Below are 19580 nucleotides of genomic sequence, written 5' to 3' on the forward strand. Positions count from 1 at the left end.
TACTGCCAAACCCCTCTCTTCATGAGCAATTATGTAGTAACCCAAGCATCCACACTTGGAAGAGTAAAAGGAAGTCTAAGCAGATTTATATGTTCAAAGGGCATTTGACAGAGGATAATCTTTATAGACAGTAGGAGATGGAAGTGGTATACTGCAGGCATCCAAGTATATATACAGATTACAATGGTGTGGTAGCTCTAAAGCCTTCCCATCTTTCCCTTTTTGTATTAGTCCCAAATGTTAGAGATGATCTCTCCTTTTAAAGGGTTTCAGGATGGTGATTTGTGGAGCAACACATTATCTGCTATCTTCACTTCCAGATGTGTTGTTTCAGGTTTTTTAATACAATGGTTATAGGCAAAGGATGACCAGAATAGTCCTGATCTGACTGAACCAGATGTGTCTCTTGTACCTCTGGTTAAAGACTGAAGTAAAAGGAGACCCTCATAGTGCATCTAATACTTAACAAAGGAAGTTTACTTTACCATAGAAAGGGAAGGATGTTTAGAACATGTAAGGAAGTTCATTGAGTTTATAGCCTTGGCTGAGTAAAGGGTAGCTTTCTTGCATGGATGGTGAACATACTACACATCTGTTGTTGAAAGCCTGAGAAAGGCGCTAGAGTTTATTTACCCTGATCTGATACTCAAGCTACCAAAAATCATTTCCTACCTGCAAAATACAGAGGAAAGTCTATTTCCTTCATGACCATTCTGTATGGATTTTAGAAGACCAAAACCTAAATATGAATCTAATATATGATATGGTTATCCCCTTCCTTCAAGGACAAGGGAAGATGGCAATCTGCAGATTTTAGATGACTGAATTTAAAACATGGGTGAAAAATGAGATATTAACCAAAACAAGCCAAAGCAGTCTTACATTGAGTTAAGAGAAGCAAAATGTCCAAAATGAAGGAAGCATATCATCTAATTCTATTGGATACCCGAAAGGTCTTAGTACAGGTTTAAGCAACTGATGAGACCACATTTGAACACTGTGTTTGTTTGTGGGTATCATACTTTGGAGGGGTCATTGACAAACTGGAGATTCTCCAGAAATGAGGGCTTAAGAAATAAGGGAACTCAAACTCTTATAATATGAGAATTACTTAAAGGAACTGGAGAACAAAGAATAAGAAGGACATATCTTCACATATTTAAAGGACTGTCATGTAGATAACTATCATAACTTTCCATTTCATTGAACTAGTGTTTTATTTAGAGGTTTTCTGGCAATTTAAGAATATTTTAATTAAAAGTCAAGGATTCATTTTTCCTATTGCTTGCATTATTTGCTTTTCTAACTCAAGATAAAATAATTGTTGAATGATTAGTGGCTATTTAAATTTTCCTGTTTAATGAAATCCATTGGGAATATGTAATAAATACTCCTTGAAGTTTTTTTTTCCTTTTTAATTTCAGTAATCTATAACATGTGAAATTCTTTCAGTGCATGTGGAATGAAATTAGTTTCACCACAAGAAAAGGGAAATAGTCTAATTAATTGACAAATGCTTCAGTGATCATCATCTGTACACCATACTTTAATGAAAATAGAATTAACAAACTATAGTTGGGAAGACTGTATGATGCATATGCTTAAAATATGTTTATTTGCTGGTTTTAATCTTTTTTTAGAGTCCTCTGAGAATGAATCAAAAAGCTACTATATAACTAATTGTTGTCTCACAAAAAAATAGCAATAATACCCAAGATAGATCATATCTAAATGTTGTTATAAACCATACAATGGGAATGCCTTTGCAAAAGTTATTTTGGTTTTATTTATTTTCTAAGTAACCCCTGGTTTAAGAGGGGAATAATACCTTTACCTGCTCACCAACCTCACCCCACCCTGACTGAATAAAATAGTTTGTTAAAATTACTGAGATAAAACTGTTACACCATGGAGACCCTATTATTGTTTGTAACTGTAGAGATTTGTTCACCATCACTGTTTTTGGAAGATCTTTTGTGTTCTAAAAGACTACAATAATTAAAATGGGAATCTATCCTTTCCATTTGTGTCCTCCTATATCTTATAATCTAAGTAATTTTATATATGGACCTTGGACAAGTCACAATTTCCCTGGGCCTTAGTTTCCTCAATTATAAAATAAAGGGCTTGAGCCATATGGCCCCTGACGTTTCTTTCAACTCTAGTTTCATTACCCTATGATCTTATAATGGACACCATACATAAGTAGAATATGGCTGCTTGCTCTGGCTTCTGTTCTAATATCATTACATTCGAATTACCTCACTTTAATAAACATGCAACTGTAATGACAGAACTTATCATTTTATTAATGATTAAATAGGTAACATACACACATGTGTTATCCCTCTTAGACTAACTGCCCCTGTGGAATTTAGGCAAAAGTTATGAAAATTTTGGAGAGACTTTACAACCAGTGTCTCTGATAAAGGCCTTATTTCTAAAATATATAGAGAACTGAGTCAAATTTATAAGAATACAAGTCATTCCCCAATTGATAAATGGTCAAAAGATATGAACAGGCAGTTTTCAGAGGAAGAAACTAAAGCTATTTATAGTTATATGAAAAAATGTTCTAAGTCACTGTTGATTAAGAAATACAAATCAAAACAACTCTGAGGTACCACATCACACCTTATCAGATTGGCTAACATGACAAAAGAGGACAATGATAAATATTGGAGAAGATGTGGGAAAATTGAAACACTAATACATTGTTGGTGGAGTTGTGAAATGATCCAACCATTTTAGAGAGCCTTTTGGAATTATGCTGAAATGGCTATAAAATTTTGCATACCCTTTGACACAGCAATACCACTTCTAGTTCTTTATCCCAAAGAGATTATAGAAATGGGAAAAGGACCCACATGTAAAAAAATATTTATAGTAGCTCTTTTTTGTGGTGGCAAAGAATTGGAAATTGAGAGGATATCCATCAATTGGGGAATGGCTGAATAAGTTGTGGTATATGAATATAATGGAATAGTATTGTGCTATAAGAAATGATGAGCAGGCACACTTCAAAAAAACCTGAAAAGATTTACATGAACTGATGCAGAGTGAAATGAGCAGAACCAGGAGAACATTGTACACAGTAACAGCCACATTATGGGATGATTGACTTTGATAAATTTGGCTCTTCACAGCAATGCAAGAATCTAAGACAATTCCAAAAGACTTCTAATGGAAATTACTATCCACACCCAGAGAAAGAACTGTGGCATGTGAATGCAGATGGAAACGTACTTTTTGCTCTCCTTTTTCTTTGTTGTTTTGTTTTATTGCTGCATTCATGGTTCCTCCCATTAATTCTAATTTTTCTTTACCTCATGACTAAAGGGAAAATATGCTTAACGTGAATGTACATGTAGAGCCTGTATCAAATTATACACCATCTGGGGATGGGGGAAAATAAGTGAGAGGGGGAGAAAAATGGAAAACTCAAAATCCTATGGAAGTGAATGTTGAAAACTGAAAAAAAATTAATTAATTATAAAAAAAAATACTTGTAGAGAGGCAACATGGTATAGTGGGTAGTATTATGTATGGATTTGGATTTAAAAAACCTGATTTCAAATCCTAGCACTTTCATATATCAGCTATGTAACTTTAAGGAAATTTATTTAACTTCTCTGGGTCTCACTTTCCTTATATGTGAAACAAGGAAGTTGGACTCAGTGGTACTTTTCCATCTTCCTCCAAATATGTTTAATCTATTCCTTTAGAAGAACAGAAAATCCTTCCCTTGACTCTTAAACTACATGAAGCTACTATCCCATCTCTCCTCTTTTTCTTCCAAACTGCTTGTATAGAGTCTATTATATGTCTGGGGCTTCTACTTCCTTATTACCCACTTATATCATACTTCCCTACAATCTGATTTCCATCCCCACAACCTGTAATAACTACTTTCTCAAAGGTCTTCAATTTCCTTCTGATTTTTCCATCCAATTTTTTTTTCCTTAGGGCTCTTCCTCCTTGAACCATGTCTCTGTAGCATTTGGCACTAGTGACCAAGATAGTATACTAAAATTGTATTCCATGTCATGCCTGTTTTCACTTGGCTTAATATATCAAAGTTAATTATTATTTGTCTTGTTTTTACACATTTACTGAACTTAATTACAAACTAACATTCTAAGAAATATCTCAGTTTTTATTTAGACATTCAATTGCATTTCAATCATTTCCCAACCTCCACTAGAAAGATTTGAAAGTGCTAATTTTTTGGTGGTGGTGGTGGTTACAGTTAATTACTTCTACTAAATTCAAAAGAAATCTTTTCTCCAAATGATAGAGATAACAATAGTAAGATCAAATATGGAAATGGGTATAAGAGTCACATAGAGAAAAAGAAGTATCATTGAATAATATTCTATGGAACTATAAGTTCAGTTGAGATTTAAAAAATCATATACTCTGTTCCACATTTCCTAAGACCATGTGTCACCTGTTGACTGATTCCCTTTGGGCATCAATTATTAAATTCATCATTATTAATACAGTTTCCTACTTTTAATGATGATTGCTTTCTCTTTTTAGAATGGATAAAACAGAGGAAATTTCATTAGAAGGGTTTCCTTGTATCTAATAAGAAATTTAAACTCTTCTTTCACTGTGTTGTTTTGTATTGATTAATGACTTTGCCTCTAAGGCCATGTTGTACACTGTTACAGTAAACTCTCAAGAGATTAACAGTTCTGTACCATGAAGCTATTTTGTAAAAGTTTTTTTCTGAAGCTTTTTTATTTACTGTCAGATTCAAAACATATGGAATAAATTTAGGTCCAGTTTGGATTAAGGAGAATTAGCCAGCTGTTTGACACTTGTTGGAAGTTATTCTTCCCTCAGATGATTGAGATCTATTCATCGGTCCCAGTTGTGTTAAGTGGTTGATGACAATAATTGTGGTTATCAAGTCCCTTACCACTAGCAAAATGGCTTCTGCTCAGTTTTAGAAAAAAAATTTTGTGGTACCTCTCAAAGATCTTTTATCTTCTTGAAAAATATTCATCTTGTGGAAAAGTTAATTATTTAATACCAATGGAAGTCATGAGAGTTTTGGAGTATTATAAAATATGAGACAGACTCTCCTAGTAACTGAAGCACTAATTTAATATTTAATCATCATAAGGGTTTGATCAAGACGTTTTCACCCATCCTTCCATTGAATCCTTAAGACTTTCTGGCCTTTCTGTCCATGTTGCTGAACTTTCTTTTATATGTTGTCTACCTCAGTTGTGGTAAGCTTCTTGAGAGCAGGAACTATTACTTTGTTTTTTTTTAATTTGGATCCCTGGTGATTAGCACAGTGCTTGGAACAGAAAACACTTGAAATATGATCTTTCATTGATCCATTAATCAACTGATCAACAAAATTTATAATCTCCTATTTGGGGGTTGGGTAGGGAAATATGCTAGTCAATGAGGATACAAATATAAAGAAGTAATCCCTGCCCTCATAGAGTTTATAGTCTAGTTGGAAAAGAGGGACATACACTTTTTAAAAAAATGAAATTAACAATCAAATGTAGCAGATGATAAGTAAGTAACAAAGAAATGAAGGATAAAAGTGCTAAAGAACCTTGGAGATGGAAAACTTCACCATGGAGGGAGCAGGAAAGTAGGAGTCACAAATTTAATGAAGAAATTGACCAAGGATCTAAAGAATAGGGAAGGAACAAAGGGAACATGCATTTACTAAGCACTTACTATGTGGCAGGCACTTTGATGAACAGCCTTACAAAAATTATCTCATTTGATCCTCACTAGAACCCTCTAAGGGAGGTGCTGTTATTATCTTTATTTTACAATTATGGAAACTGAGGCAGACAGATTAAATGACTTGCTCAGGTCCCATAATTATTGCCTCAGGCCAGATTTTAACTCATGTCTTCTTGACTCCAATCCCAACACTCATACTGACTATCCCACCTAACTGCCTCCAATGAGTAGGATTCAGATAAGCTGATAGTAAATGAAGAAGTCATTAAAGAAAACACATGAAAGAATAAGGAAGTAGAAATGTGCTTGTTGTGATTGGGCAAAAGAGAAGAGAAAAGAATGAATGCAGTAGATAATTTTTTCCAGTTGTAGTGGGAGATGAAGTTGAAACTGTTATGTAGAATATAATAAACCAGCAATTTATATATAAGATAGCAGAAAAGCTAGGCACTATACAGAATATCAGGAGAAAGGTGTTAGATTTTTATCTAAAATCAGTGGGGTAAAATTGAGAGTATTTTATAAATGAATGATGTGGTCAAATAAGGGTTCATGACATTCTATGTTGCATAGGAAAGACTAGACAGTGAGAGGCCATTTAGACTTTATATCTAGACAGAATATAATAGTGGCATTAATTTAATACTTTTAAAACTGCAAAGTTATCAAACAGATCAACAAAGGGATCTCTAATGATCAAATCTAATGTGTTTTTTTTCCCTCAGTCCCCATTATTCTTAACCTATCTTCATTTGATGTTATTGACCATCATATTTTCTTAGATGCTTGCTCCTGTCTGGGTTTCATGCCATTTTCACCTAATTCTCTGATCTGTCTGACCACACCTTCTCTGTCTCCTTTGCTAGTTCATTCTTAATTTTAAAATTTATTTTGTTAAATATTTCCCAATTTTAAAAAATAGCATTATTTTTTTTAAATCTTGTGTTCCAAATTCTATCCCTACTGCCCCTTTCCCATCCTTTGAGAGGGCAAGTACTATATTGATTATGCATGTGAAGTAATGCAAAATATATTTCCATATCAGTCAAGTTGCAAAAGAAAACACATACATGCACACACAAAAGAAAAACAAAGTTCAAAAAATATGTTTCAATCTGCACTCAGAATTTATCTATTCTCTCTTGAAGTAGATAGCATTTTTCATGTTTGGTCCTTTGGAACTGTCTTGGATCACTATTGATCAGATTAGCTAAATTTTTCACAGCTAATAATAGTTATAATATTGATATTACTATGTACAGTTTTCTTCTGGTTGTGTTCATTTCACTTTATAATAGTTCATGTGAGTCTTCCCAAGTTTTTCTGAAATGATCCTGCTTGTCATTTCTTATAACATAATAATATTCGATCACAATCATATACCACAACTTGTTCAGCCTTTCCCCAATTGATGGGCATCCCCTGATTTCCAATTCTTTCCTACTATAAAAAGAGCTGATACATTTTTGTACAGAGAGGATCTTTTCATTTTTCTTTGATCTCTTTGGGATATAGACCAAATAGTAGTATTGCCACAAAGGGTATGCATAGTTTTATAACTCTTTGTGTGTAGTTCCAAATTTTTCTCCAGAATAACTCAACTAGTTCACAAATCCACCAATAGTACATTAGTGTCCCAATTTTTTAACATCACTCCAGCATTCATCGTTTTCCTTATCTGATGAGTATGAAGTGGTGTCTCTGAGTTGTTTGAATTTGCATTTCTCTAATCAATAGTGATGTAAAGCATTTTTATGTGACTATTGATAACTTTGATTTCTTCTTCTGAAAACTGCTTGTTCATATCCTTAGACCATTTATCAACAGAGGAATGGCTCTTATTTTTTATAAATTTGACTCTGTTCCCCACATATTTGAGAATTGAAGCCTTAGAGAAATTTGCCATAATTTTTCCCAGTTTCTTGCTTTCCTTCTAATTCTGGCTACATCAATTTTGTTTATGCAAAAAAAAAATAATTTCATAAAATCAAAATTATCTATTTTGCTTCCTGTGATCCTTTCTTTCTCTTGTTTGGTCATAAACTTTTCCCTTATCACAGGTCTGTCAGGTACATTTTTCTGAGCTCTCCTAATTTACTTATGACATTACCCTTTATGTCTAAATGACATCCATTTTGACCTTATCTTGATATACAGTGGGATTTGTTAATCTATGCCTAGTTTCTTCCAAACTGCTTTCTGGTTTTCCCAGAAACTTTTGTCAAATGGTGAATTTTTACCTAAAGAGTATCTTTGGATTTATCAAATACTAGATTACCATGGTCATTTACTACTGTGTATTGTATGCCTAATCTATTCCGTTGACACATGACTCAATTACTTAGCCTGTATCAGGCTGTTTTGATGATTACCACTTTGTAATATAGTTTGAAATCTGGAACTGCTGGGCCACCTTTCTTCACATTTTTTCCCATTGATTATCTTGACATTCTTGAATTTTTATTCTTCCAGATGAATTGTATTATTTTTTTCTATTTCTATAAAACAATAGTTTGATTGGTATGGCACTGAATATCTAAACCAACTCAGATAGAATTATTGCTTTTATTATATTGGCTTGGCCTACTAATGAGCAATGAATATTTCTCCAGTTGTTTATAACTATCTTTATTTGTGTGAAGAGTGATTTGTTAGTTCTTGGGTTTGTCTTGGCTGGCAGGCTCCCAAGTATTTTATATTGTCTGCTATGTTTTTCAAATGGAATATCTCTATCTCTTGCTGCTGGGTTTTGTAGCTAGGATGTAGAAATGCTGATGATTTGTGTGCATTTATTTTATATCCTGTAACTTTGCTGAAGTTGTTAATTGTCTAGTTGATTCTCTAGGATTCTCTAAGCATATCATCATATCATCTGCAAAGATTTCTAGTTTTGTTTTCTCTTTGCTTATCTTTATTCCTTTGATTCCTTTTTTTTGGTTTTGTCTTATTGTAATAGATAATATTTCTAGTATGAAATTGAATAATAGTCTTCACTAAGGGACATTATTGTTTCATCCTTGATTTAATTGGGAAGACTTCAAGTTTATCTTCATTACAGATAACATTTGCATTTGGTTTTAAATAGATACTACTTATCATTTTAAGAAAGCCTTCATCGATTCCTATTCTTTCTAGTGTTTTTAATAGGAGTGGGTATTGTATTTTGACAAAAACTTTTTCTCCACCTATTGATATAATCATATGATTTTTGTTGTTTTGGTTATTGATGTGGTCAATTATGCTTTATAGTTTTTCCTATATTGAACCAGCCCTGCATTCCTGGAACAAGTCCCACCTGGTCATGGTGTGTAATCTTTACTATAATATCCTTGTTAGAATTATATTTAAATTTTTTGTTTTGATATTCATTAAGGAAATTGGTCTGTAGTTTTCTTTCTCAGTTTTTGTTCTCCCTGGTTCATGTATCAAAACCAAACTTGTGTAATAAAAGGAATTTTGTAGGACTCATTCTTTACCTGTTTTTAAAAAGAGTTTATATGGTATTGAGAAGAATTGTTCCTTAAATTTTTGGTAGAATTGACTTTAGATAGATCCACCTATTCCTGGGGATATTTTCTTAGGGAGCTCATTTATGGCTTATTCAATTTCTTTTTCTAAGATATGGTTATTTAAGTAGTCTGTTTCTTCTTTTAATCTGGGCAGTTTGTATATATTTTTGGAAATATTTATCCATTTAACTTAGATTGTCACTTTTACTGGCATATTATTGGACAAAATAACTGCTATCAATTGCTTTAATTTCATCTTCATTGGTGGTACACTCACCCATTTTATTTTTGATACTAGTAATTTGGTTTTCTTCTTTTATAAAAAAAAATCTAATTCACCAATGGTTTGTCCATTTTATTGAATTTTTTCACAAAAGCAGTTCCTAGTTTTATTCATTAGTTCAAAAGTTATTTTTTTTAAACTTTCTATTAATCTCTCCTTTGCTTTTCAGGATTTCTAATTTGGTATTTAATTGGGGATTTTTAATTCATCCTTTTCTTTTTTTTTTTATTTGCATACTTAATTGTTGATCTGCCTTCTCTCTTTTATTGTTGTAAGCATTCAGAGATTTAAATCTTCCCCTAAGTATAGCTTGGCTGCATCTCACAAATTTTGGTATGTTTCTCATTGTCATTCTCTTTAAAGAAATTGTTGGTTATAAGATTTTTTGACTCACTCATTCTTTAGGATTAGATTGTTTAATTTCAAATTAATTTTTAATCTCTGCTTCCACAATTCTTTATTAAATGTAATTTTATTGAATTGTGGTCTAAAAATGGTATATTTAATATCTCTGCTTTTCTTCATTTGGTTTAAGGTGTTTATGTCATAATACATGGTCAATTTTTGTAATGGTGCCATGTATACCTAAAAGAATGGTATACTCCTTTCTCTTCCTATTTAGTTTTGTCCAGAAGTCTATCATATCAAAGTTTTCTAAGATCCTATTCACCTACTTAATTTTTTTCTTATTTATTTTCTGCTTTGATTTATCCAGCTCTGAGATGGAAAGTTTGAGGTCCTCCCATAGTATAATTTTACTGTCAGTTGACTGAATTGCTCTCACTTTCCCTTATTGACCTCGAAAAGCAGAGAGAATATTGGCCCAGGAAATATCCTGAAATAGTGGAGTCAGCAGAAAGATGAGGTGCAACAGTCCTTTAGCTCAGGAGGCTAGATGGATTAAAGGGGAAAAGTCCTTCTTGCTGTGGTTGAAGGGGACCAATACAGGAAGGAAGATGTCCCAGCAAGCCAGTGGCAAGCCCCACCTTAGCAAACCAGTATCCAGGCCCCTATATCCCATCTCAAGAAGCCTGGGAGAGTGTCCCCTGTGCCCCAGAAGCAGAGATTAACTTTAGAAGACAGAAAAGAGGCAAACAACATGAGCAAAAAGCAACATAGAGAAACAATGACCGTAGAGAAGTATGTTGGTGACAGGGAAGATAAAAACACAAATTCAGGAGAAGACAACATTGTCAATATACACAATATGCACATCTGAAACCTCAGAGGGGAATATGAACTGGTCTCAAGCCCAAAAAGCCTTCTTGATAAAGCTCAGGAAGGATTTTAAAAGTCAAATAAGAGAGGTAGAAGAAAAATGGGACAATAACATTAAAAATACAGTTGACAAAATGGGGGGGGGGAAGTACACTGAAGAAAATAACTCCTTAAAAAGTAGAATTGGCCAAATAGAAAAGGAGGTACAAAAGTTAACTGAAGAAAACAATTCATTAAAAATTAGAATTGGGCAAGTGGAAGTTAATGACTCTACAAGACGTTAAGAATCAGTCAAACAAAATCAAAAAAATGAAAAAAATAGAATAAAATGTAAAATACCTCATTGGAAAAACAACTGACTTGGAAAATAGACCTAGGAGAGATAATTTAAGAATTATTGGTCTACCTGAAAGCCATGATCAAAAAAGAGCCTGGACAACATCTTTCAAGAAATCATCAAGGAAAACTGCCCTGAGGCCCTAGAACCAGAAGATAAAATGGTCATCAAAAGAATCCACCGATCACCTCCTGAAAGAGATCCCAATTTGAAAATGCCAAAGAATATTGAAGTCAAATTCCAGAATTATCAGGTCAAGGAGAAAATCCTGCAAGCAGACAGAAAGAAACAGTTCAAATATCATGGAACTACAGTCAGGATTACACAGGACCTTGCAGCATCTGTATTAAAAGATAAGAGGACTTGAAATATGAAACTCTGTAATGCAAAGGAGCTTGGATTACAACCAAGGATCAACTACCCAGAGAAATTAAGATTAATATTTCAGGGGAAGAGATGGACATTCAATGAAATAGGGCACTTTTAGACTTTCCTTATGAAAAAACTAGAGCTCAATGGAAAATTTGATCTCCAAACAAGACTCAAGAGAGGCACAAAAAGGTGAACAGGAAAGTGAGAAAAAAAAACATGTTATTCAATAAGGGTAAACTGTTTGCATCTCTACATGGGGAGATGATACTTGTAACTCTTGAGAACTATATCTTTATTATGACATTTATAAGGGCTATACGTAGACAGAAGGGGTGGGCTTAAGTTGACTTTGATGTGATGATAAAAAGAAATTAATGAAGTAGTGAAAAGGGAAAGGAGGAGGCAAAAAAAGGTTAAATTAAATCACATGAAGGGACACAAAGACATATTACAGTAGAGGAAAAGAAGGAAGGGAGATGAGCATTGTTTGAACTTTATTCTCATTGGATTTGGCTTAAAGGAGGGAATAACATATGCAGGGATAGAAATCTAACTTGCCATATAGGCAGTAGGAGGGGAAAGGAGGAAGAAACGGGAAGGGTAGATAGAAAGGAGGGAAGAAATAGTAAGGGAAAAGGGAAATAAAAGGAAGGAGTAGATAGAAGGTAGGGCAGATTGAGAGAGGCAGTGGTCAAAAGCAAAACTCTAGTGAGGAGGGAAAGGGAGAAAAGGTGAAATAAAAGCATAAATGGGGGAGGGGGATAAGATGGAGAGAAAGACCCAGATAGTAATCAAAACTGTGAATGTGAATGGGATGAACTCTCATAAAACGGAAGTGGATAGGGGAATGAATTAAAAATCATAATCCTACAATGTGTTGTTTACAAGAAACACATTTTAAACAGAGGGACACACACACAGGGTAAAGGTAAAAGGTTGGAGTAGGATGTATTAAGCTTCAGCTGAAGTTAGAAAAAAAAGCAGGGGGTAGCAATCCCAATCTCAGACAAAGCAAAAGCAAAAGTAGATCTAATTAAAAGAGATAAGGCAGGAAACCACATCCTGCTAAAAGGCACCATGGAAAATGAAGTAATATCATTACTAAACATATATGCATCAAGTGGTATAGGATCTAAATTCTTAGAGGAGAAGTTTAGAGAGTTACAAGAAGAAATAGATAGGAAAACTATACAATGGGGGACCTCAACCTACCCCTCTCTGAACTAGATAAATCTAACCACAAAATAAACAAGAAAGAAGTTAAGGAGGTGAATAGAATTTTAGAAAAGTTAGGTATGTTAGACCTCTAGAGAAAACTGAATGGAGATAGAAAAGAATATACTTTTTTCTCAGTGGTACATAGCACTTACACAAAAATTGACCATGTATTAGGGCATAAAATCCAATGCAGAAAGACAGAAATATTAGATGCATCCTTTTCAGATGTGATGCAATAAAAATAATATGTGATAAAGGCCATGGAAAGATAGACTAAAAAGTAATTGCATACTAAATAATCTAATCCTAAGGAATGAGCGAGTCAAACAAGAAATCATAGAAATAATCAATAACTTCATACAAGAGAATGACAATAATGAGATAACATACCAAAACTTATGGGATGTAGCAAAAGCAATTGTTAGGGAAAGTTTTATATCTCTAAATGCTTACATGAATAAAATAGAGAAAGAGCAGATTAAAGAATTGGGCATGCAACTACAAAAAAATTAGAAAAATAACAAATTTAAAATGCCCAATTAAATACCAAATTAGAAATACTGACAACCAAAGGAGACATTAATAAAATTGAAACTAAGAAAACTATTGAACTAATAAATAAATCTAAGAGCTGGTTTTATGGGAAAAAAAACAATAAAATAGATAAACTTTTGGTTAATTTCATTAAAAAAAAGAAAACCAAATTCCCAGAATCAAAAATGAAAAGGATAAATTCACCACCAATGAAGAGGAAATTAAAACAATAATTAGGAACTATTTTGCCCAACTGTATGCCAATAAGTTTGACAATCTTAGTGAAATGGATACATATTTACAAAAATATAAATTGCCCAGATTAATAGAAGAAGTAAAATACTTAAATAACCCCATCTTAGAAAAAGAAATTGAACAAGCCATCAATGAACTCCCTAGGAAAAATTCTCCAAGGCCAGATGGATTTACAAGGGAATTCTATCAAACATTTAAAGAACAATTAATTCCAATACTATATGGGCTATTTGGGGAAATAGGTGAAGGAGTCCTACCAAAAACAAATGCCTTCCTTTCCCTTCTCTGCTTCTATTTTGAATTGTACCTGATCTTTCCAAAAGCAAACATTCATGATTGGGTTAAATTTGAATATTTTGGCTATTTGTGACTCATGTAGGCGTCTATATCTATATCTATATCTATATCTATATCTATATCTATATCTATATCTATATCTATATCTATCTATATCTATATCTATATCTATCTATATCTATATCTATCTATCTATCTATCTATCTATGAGCCACCCTTTCTGGAGGGTAATTAGGGATGCTTTTCTTGACTGTAAAAAGAAAAAGAACATACAGAAAGACATATGCTTTGTCTTAGTGTTCATGCTTAGTTTCATTTCAGACTGAAAAGAAAAAGTCAAATATAGCACTGACTTGGCTAGTAAGTAGAAAGATTACATCCACACCAAGAAGCATTTATGGGAAGCAATTTTTATCTACCTTAGAAGAACTCCCTCTAAGATGAATGAAAGAGAGTATTGTGATGGGGGGGGGCAGCTAGGTGGCACAGTAGATAGAGCACCAGCCCTGGATTCAGGAGGATATGAGATCAAATCCGGCCTCTGACACATAACACTTACTAGCTGTGTGACCCTGGGCAAGTCACTTAACCCCATTGCCTAGCAAAAAAAAAAAAGAAAAAGTTTTGTGTTAAAAATCACTTTTGATTTCTCTGTGACATCACTCATTTCCCCCTTTCCCCTTTGTCAATTATTAGTACACTAGGCAAGAAACCTATCTAAGTCTGACATTATGAATAGTGTTCATCCATAGTTATTAAGGGAAATATTAAAGGTCCCTTTTTTAAACCTACTTTGATACCCTTCTTTTAAATATGTGAGCATAGTGTGTGTGTGTGTGTGTGTGTGTGTGTGTGTGTATCACATATATATGAAGAAAGATGAATTGGGGTTATAACTGTCTAATCAGCAATTTAAGGTTCCTACTCATAATAACAAAAATTAGGAGTTGACCACAACAGCTCAGATGCTTTTTCTTTGCATTTAAATTACCTTCTAACATTTAAAGTTTATGTAGTACAGGTATGTTTATTTCTAGTAGTAGCTGTGAAAATAAAGTATATCTCTATTATGTTGTCATGGATATCCCATGAAATTGGAATAAAAATTTAAACAAATACTCCATCTGTACCCTGTGCAGCACAGTAGCCTTTTTAGTGTATTGCTATACCATTTCATAATCAGTTCAAGTTACTTTTCTATGTGAAATGTGGAGGGGAAAAAAGGATAGTGGAGATGTATATTTATGTTTTATGGGTTTAAAATGATTCATTGTAAAGTTCAATGTTAACAAAAAATGAAGCATATATGGTTGCTTTAGAATGCTATCTGATTTTACTGACGAGTACGTTTCTACTAAATAGGGAATTAAGTCATATCTGTAAACCATACTATGATTAATTTTGTAGAATATGAAAATAAAATTTCCCAAATTATTCACTTAAAGCAAGCCTAAACTATAATACACCTTATAAAATACTCCATCTTTAAAATTCATGCATATTTGAAGTGAATTAAATCTGATTCCTATGTCTGCATGAGAAATAAATCTTTGAGAAGAGCAAATTTGCACTCTTTTCATCTTATTATCAAAAATAGAATTCCTATTTCAAAATAAAATGTGTTTGAAAATCAAAAGGATGAAGATAGATGAAAAATAACACCCAGTTGTTTTGAGCATCTCTAAATCTCCTATCCCTAAGTCAAATAGGTGAAAGAACAATGTTTTGGCCATGATTTATACAATTAAAGGAAAATATAGATTTCAGTAACACAGGCTTAGTGTTTCAAAATATTCATTCTTATTTCTTATTCTTTCTTATTTCTTATTCATTCTTATTCATATATTCTTATATATTTAAAAATGTTCATTCTTATTCATGTAAAGTATAATATTTATTCTATATCTATTATGGGCCAAAATTATAGCCAGATCTACTTCTAGATAATGAGATAATTTTATGAAAAATATTTCAATCATCAGCATGTATGCAACTTAATTTAGAACTTTCTTTTGTGGCTTTTCAAACTCTGACAAAAAAAATTGGCTAGCAAATGTATAGCTATTCATAAGAGACGGATCTATTCTTTGACAGACATGGGCTTGAATGGAGGCTTGGTGCAAAAGGATAAAACACATCTTTGAATAATTATATAGTTTTACTTTGTAGGTATTTCATGAGTCATCAAAAGATTGGCCTGAGGACCACACAAAGACCTATGTTGAAAAGATTTGAGAGAATTTAATGTACTGAAATTCCCCAGTGTTCTGGGCTTTAAAGCTTTGCAGCAGAAAACACCTATTAATCCCACCCTGTTTATTGGGATATAGTGCACATTTTATAAATAACTCTATTTAAATATAATGAGTTACTCTGAAGTTAGTTTTCAGAAGGACCTTAGAGATTTCTGAATTTTTCTATTAAATGTTAAATTATATTCTTAAGAATCAAACACCTCCTCTAATACTAATATTAAGACTTACAAGTCTTGGCACTTGGCTCTATTTATATTTTTTAAAAATACATTGGATTTCATTGGGTTTTTTTTATGTACAAGTTGTATTGTGTGTTAAGTTGTACTGAGAGTACTTCACAGATGACAAGATGCCAAGAATAACTAATTCATTTTCATTAGTACAAGGAAACTAATTCTATCATTGTGACAGTTTTTTTTCTCCTGACCATTGAATCAAATCATTGAATAAATTATTTTTACAAATTGATGGTTCAAATACTCAAATGAAACTGATCATATAAATATGATGCTTTGTTCAATGATGTGTATCACCACCCATATATGCCTCTCCTTCCTAGGTGACCATTGTTTGTCTTCTTCCATAAATCAGTCAGTCAACTGGATTTATGAAGTACCTGTTAGGTGACAAGCAATGTGCTAAGCATTGGTGTCACAAAGAAAAGCAAAAGACAGTCACTGCTCTCACATCCTGTAAGGGAGGGAGGGCATGGGAGAAAGACAGCTTGCAAACAACTTCAGAAAAAAAGCTATGTATGGGATAAATTGCAAATAATAGATGGGAGGCACTAGAATTAAGGGTGATTGGAAAAGGATTCCTTTACTAAGAGGGATTTTAGATGAGACTTGAAGAAGTCAGAGAAGACATGAGATAAAGGTGAGGAAGGAAAGCATATCAGACATAGGGAAGAACTGGTGAAAATGCCCTGAATTGGGAGATGGTATGCCTCATTCAAAGCAACAAGATCAGTGTCATAAGATCAGAGAATACCTAGAGGGATGGGGGTTTGGGTGGGGGGTGGAAGAAGATAAGGTATAAGAAGACTGGAAAAGCTGGGAGGGCAAGGATGGACAGAATAACAAAGAGGATTTTAGAATAGGGAGCCACCAGAATTTATTGAGTAGTAGGTGTCCTGGTCAGGCCTGAGCTTTGGGAAGATCACTGACAGCTGAGTGGGGAATAGACTGGAGTGGAGAAAAATTTGTATCAGGAAGACCAACGAGCAGCCTATTGCAATAGTCCAGGCATGAGGTAATTAGGGCCTGCATCAGGATGGTGGATATATAATACCTGTGGATATGCATATGTGTGAAGGAAGTTATGGTCTGAAAATTAAGTGAATGGATGAATGAAAAAAAAAAACATTGATTAAGTGCGTTCTGTATTCAGCCACTTTGCTAAAGTGACAAAGGTGGAAATGAAACAAAAGGAAGGAAGAAAAGAAGGTAGGAAGAATTTATTATGCTAAGTGCTTTCAAAAATATTATCTCATTGGATCTTCACAACCCTACATATTTAGATAAAGGTTACCTAAATAAATACTATCTCCATTTTGCAGGTGTTGAAGAAACTAAGGCAGTCAAGGTTAAGTGATTCTCCCATGGTCACACAGCTGGTAAGTGTACGAAGCTGGATTAGAATTCATATCTTCCTCACTCCAGGGCCAGCACTCTATCCACTACACTGGACATAACTTTTCTAGGAGCAGTGGCAAGCATGATTTCATTGCAATTGTAAAAACAAGATATGGAAAGGGGAAGGGGAATGATAATATTTCCTCTCAGGTAAAATGGCCTTTAGTGGTCTTGTTGGGAGATGCCAGTGGCCACAGTGGCAGTAGGACAGACAGTAACCAGCTTGAAAATGGTGATATATGGTTTCAAGTTGAATTGACCCTTGGCAATATTCATTTTCAGTACTCACAGGTGTACAACAATGTTGGTTAAAAAGTAATAATAATTACTTCCACTTCTGGGAGCCAAGATGGCAGAGTATAATGATAGTCACTCTCACTCTCCCCTATCAACCTCTGAAAACCCAGAAAATATCACCCCAGAAAAAAACCATGGAACAACTGAACAAGAGGAAAGATGGGGAGCAACAGTGCAGCAGCCCAGCAAAAGGGTCTCCCAGTGCCTCAGCAAAAATAAGGGAAGCAGCACTACAAAGGGCCCCAGGTGGATAAGCACCCTGCAGCAGTCATCTGAAAGGAGCTGAAGAAAGCAACCAAAAGTCTTCCTAAAGCCCCAGCCTTGCTGATTCCAACCCAAAACCAGGTAAGCTGTCAGAACCCCAGGAAGAGATCCTGAAGCCCAGGTGGCAGAGCAGGCAAGTACCAACCCCTGGACCTCAGAGTGCCTCAGTGAGGGTGGGGGATCAGTGGAAACCAGCTCAGAAAAACACCAGGTGCCTTGGCACTCTACCTAAAAGGAATCTCCCAGTGCATTAGCAGAAGAGGGAGCAGCATGCAGGGGCCCCAGGCAGATAAACACCTGCAGCACCCATCTAAAAGGAGCTGAAGAAAGCTAAAGGAAAGGAAAAGCAGGCAACCTAGAATTGCCTGAAAGTTCCAGCCTTGCTGATTCCAGCCCAACATGAGGTAAGCTGCCAGAAACCTACAGCCTCCAATTGCCAAATAAGAGCCCCAGCACAAAAGCCAGTGACCAAGACCTAGGCTCCCAACACAAGAAGCTTGGGTCAGTGCCCTCTGTTCCCCAGCAGGAGAGCTCAATCTCTTTAAAGGCCAGGGAATAAAGAAACACCATGAGTAAAAAGAAACATACCATAGATTCATATTATGAGAAGAGTGAAGATCAAGACAGAAATTCTGAAGAGGACAACATTGTCAACAAACCCACATCTGCAACAACAAAAGGGAATATGAACTGGTCTGAAGCCCAAAAAGCCTTCTTAGAAGAGCTCAAGAAGGATTTTAAAGTCAAATGAGAGAGGTAGAAGAGTCCTTCAAAAATACAATTGGCCAATTGGAAAAAAATACACTGAAGAAAACAAGTCCCTAAAAAAACAATTGGCCAATTGAAGAAGGAAGTACAAAAACTAACAGAAGAAAACAATCTGTTAAAAACTAGAATTGGACAAATGGAAACTAATGTCTCTATGAGAGAGCAAGAATCAGTCAAACAGAAACAAAAAAATGAAAAAATAGATGAAAACGTAAAATACCTCATCAGTAAAACAACCGACCTGGAAAATCGATTCAGGAGAGACAATTTAAAAATTATTGGACTACCTGAAAATCATGATGAAAAAAAGAGCCTGGACAGTATCTTTCAGGAAATCATAAAGGAAAACTGCCCGAAGTCCTAGAACCAGAAGGGAAAATAACCATAGAAAGAATACACCTCACCACCTGAAAGAGATCCCAAATTGACAATGCCAAGGAATATAATAGCAAAATTCCAAAATTACCAGATGAAAGAGAAGGTGCTGCAAGCAGCCAGAAAGAAACAATTTAAATATCATGGAACCACAGTCAGGATTACACAGGACCTTGCAGCTTCTACATTAAAAGACGCAGGGCATGGAACATGATATTCCATAAGGCAAAGGAGCTTGGA

The sequence above is a fragment of the Phascolarctos cinereus genome, unplaced genomic scaffold (genome assembly GCF_003287225.1).
Source record: "Phascolarctos cinereus isolate Bilbo 61053 unplaced genomic scaffold, phaCin_HiC Scaffold_1;HRSCAF=81, whole genome shotgun sequence".
NCBI classification, from domain to species: domain Eukaryota; kingdom Metazoa; phylum Chordata; class Mammalia; order Diprotodontia; family Phascolarctidae; genus Phascolarctos; species Phascolarctos cinereus.